This window comes from Frankliniella occidentalis, unplaced genomic scaffold (assembly GCF_000697945.3).
Source record: "Frankliniella occidentalis isolate FOCC.00 unplaced genomic scaffold, Focc_3.1 Scaffold143, whole genome shotgun sequence".
Classification (NCBI taxonomy): Eukaryota; Metazoa; Arthropoda; class Insecta; order Thysanoptera; family Thripidae; genus Frankliniella; species Frankliniella occidentalis.
Genome location: NW_026267270.1, coordinates 26,652 through 30,064, shown reverse-complemented (window position 1 = coordinate 30,064; position 3,413 = coordinate 26,652).

Here is a 3,413-nt window from a genome sequence, read left to right as displayed (position 1 = left end):
ATCAGTTCGGAGCGGGTCATTGCCGCGTGTACTGCACCGAAGTGAGCGCGAAAGAGTGCAAAAAGAGAGAGTGTTGTACCATTGAAAAACATGGGGCAGACTGGACCAATATGATGAGCGCGCCTTAGGCCTCAGAGCGAGGCTGACAGAAAGAGAAAGCGAGAGAGAGGGGAAGAGAGAGAGAAAGACGGATTATTGCAAAGTCATAAATTACCGTGGCAGCCGCTGCCGGTTAGCGACCCTCTCACTCACTGCTCTGCTCGTCTAGTGTGGGGGGAGAGAGAGAGAAGGGGAGGGGGAGGGTCCGAACGCTGTGCGCTGCCTATACTGTGAATCATCAGGCGCACGTCATCAGGGGGATATCAGAGTGAAGGACCTCGTCATCAGAGAGAGAGAGAGAGAGAGAGAGAAAGAGTGGGGGACGCGAAGAGGGAGATGGGGTTAGGGGTAGGGAGGGGGCTGAACGATGTGAGAACGTGTCCTTGCGGAGGGTTCAACGGTATCGAAATGAAACAGCGGCCCTCGGCAGTAAAAAATGGGAGCTGATACTTTGTTTCGGCAGTGTGTTGCGAGGACGGCGGAGGGAGAGGGGGTGGGGGGTTGGTGCCCTACTGGCTCCCTGGGTCCTTGGGTGCGTTTTCAACCAAAGGGGGTAGGGTTTGAACGCGCAAGGGGTGGGGGTGGGGTCTACTCTATTACACATTAGAAAAGCGAGGGAGGAGGTGGTGGTGCGAGACTGTTAAAAGTATGGGGCCTTCTGTTAGAAAGAATTTCGCGTGTGAAGTCCGCAGTGTGACGTAGATGGGCTCTTCTCAACCCCCCTTCCCCCTCTTTTCCTTCCCATCTCTGGACGGCGCGACGAGTCGCGGTGTCCGCAGTGAACGCCCTCCCCGCCGGGCGTCGCCTTGCCTTGCCGCTTTGCCTACTCCAGGGGGGGAGCCGTCTCAGACAGTTTGTTGTTTTTTGGTTGGGGTGCCGTTCTTCTTTTTTTGTCGTGCGTGTGTCGATGCAGTCGTCTGTTGTGAGACGATCAGCGGCCCAGCTCGCGCAGGGAGTGCTCCATGGTAGTGTTTATTGCGCGGTAGTTCTTATTACTTACCGCGTTGATTGTTTTAGTTGGATCATTTAATTCGTTAATGGTCGCTAGATATGGTCTTTTCACGTTCTAATAACTATCTTTACTTCCACAGCCAGGTATTTGTCTACCAGTAAATTTATGCACATCGTTTATGAATTGATTGTTTCATCATATGTAATATTTGGGCATAGCAGAACGGGTAAATAATTAAGAGAGTGAAAAATTCGTACACTTTTTCTAAGTCGGTACCCTGGCCTTCCATCATCCCCCGCGCCGACTGCTTCGCCAGCCTCGGCAAAATAAAAGTTGACTTTTCAGTGACGACATCGTTCCCCAATACCCTTGAGGAGCGGGGAGGGCCGCCCGCCCCTCCCTCTCGACCACCTCCCCCCTCTTCTGGCAAGCACTTCAAAGGTCAGGTGAGAGATTCTATTGGACCGTCTTTGGTGATGCTGCCGATACTGGAGAAAGGGGAATGAACGGCGGAGGTAGGAGGAGCAGGAGGAGGGGGTGGCGGCGGTAATATTCTCCCGGTGTCGTTGACTTGCTTCTGTTCTTACGAGGCTGTATGCGCTGCAGTGGGGCTATCGCGAGGGCCATCGCTTCAGCGACTATACCTGCCCCTACATCTGCTGCTCGCTACCACCTACACACAGAGCTATTGAGCACCTGCGTCCACACCCACCACCCATGGTCCCCATACCGAATGTTTACACTTATCCGCATCTTCCCTACACCTATCTTCTCAACGCCTATATATCCGCAATGTATTGTACCCCTGTCGGCCGCGTCTCACTTTTCCGGCCCTTTCATTTTTTGAAAGCGATATAAAGCATAATGTTCTCTATTTTCGAAGGTGCGAGCGCAAGCAGGAAGCTCTCAAAAAAAAAATTGACGACTGTGAACTCACGTTGGGAAAATGGAAGCACGCAGTCTTTGCGTTGGCTATGGGAAGAAGGCGTTCCCGGCCGCAGAGCAGAGGTGCTTCAGGTGGTAACGGGGTTGGTGCAGGGGGGTCTCTCATCACCCGCACCGGTATGGGGCGCTAGGCGATGGTTATCCTTGTTCGTTAATATTGATTGTGTCCTTGGAGACATTCGGTGGTCGCCCCCGCGCTGCCACTCCGTGATGTACCCCGCCGATGTGCATGGATGGTGCCTAGCGAGCGGGGCGGGCGCTAGCAGCTGCCGAAGGACAGAAGTTTGTTTTCCTTCTCGTGTTGTCTCAGCGACGAATATGGCTCGCTCTTGACCTGCGCCTCTCTCTCTCTCTCTCTGACTCTCCCCTATCTCCCCTCTTTCCACCCCTTCTCCCCCATCTCTCCCCCATCTCTCCTCCTCTCCCGCCGGTAATCACATTTGTGTTTTTCTCCTTCCGTTCTTCTCCTCGGTGACGCGCGGGCATGGCCAAATGGAAACGTGCGTGCGTGTGGGGCGGCGCGGTATGGAATATGAGGGGAAAAACTAGAGGCGACAGGAGAGAGAGAGAGAGAGAGAGAGAGAGAGAGAGGAAGGCCTCCTCACAGGGGCGCCCATGGGAGTCACCGCGCCCGTTGTTTGTGTGCTGACACGGGTGGACGCCTTCCAAGGAGGACCAAAATGTCGCCGAGAGCTCCCTGCCGTAAAAAATGAGGGACTCTTCTTCTCCAGTCGCACACTTTTTACTTTGCATGGGATGACCTTGTCTGGCGCCGAGGGGGCAATAACTCCGGGAATCATGTGTACACCTGTCTGGGAATCATCAGGTAAAAAATTGATCAAAATCAATAGAAATCGCTAGAATAAGCGGGAAACTAGAGAAATAAGTACAAATCAGTCGAAATAAGCGTTTTATACCACTTAAACCCCCCGAAAACCCTATGTAATAATTATAAGCGGACGGGAATCGCCGGGAATCAAGAATTTCGGGAATCATGTGTACACTTCAAAAGGGAGTTATTGCCCCCTCGTCTGGCGCAGAGATGTGGATTGTAAAACACCCGACGAATTATTTTATCATTTTTCCGTTTAAAAGTTCTCTGCTGGCTGCTATATCTTGTCGTCTCAGGCCTTCCTCTTTTTTCTCTCTTTTTTTTTACATCTGCGGTTGCTGTACGTCTTGCGGGACACAAATATTAACGTCCCTTGGGAGGGTAACGGCGTGAGGAGAGCACTACAGATAGTGCGTTATGGGCTGGCGGGGCGGCCCTCGGCTCGGGGCCCCGCGGCCGGCCCGCGGGGGGTTCACCAGACCGGGGAGGCGACGAGCTCGACGACGGGCGGAGAAAAGAGTTTCGTCGCCAGTTTTTCCAAGAGCCGCCCTTTTAATTTCCGCGGGCAAGTTCTCTCGAGAACTT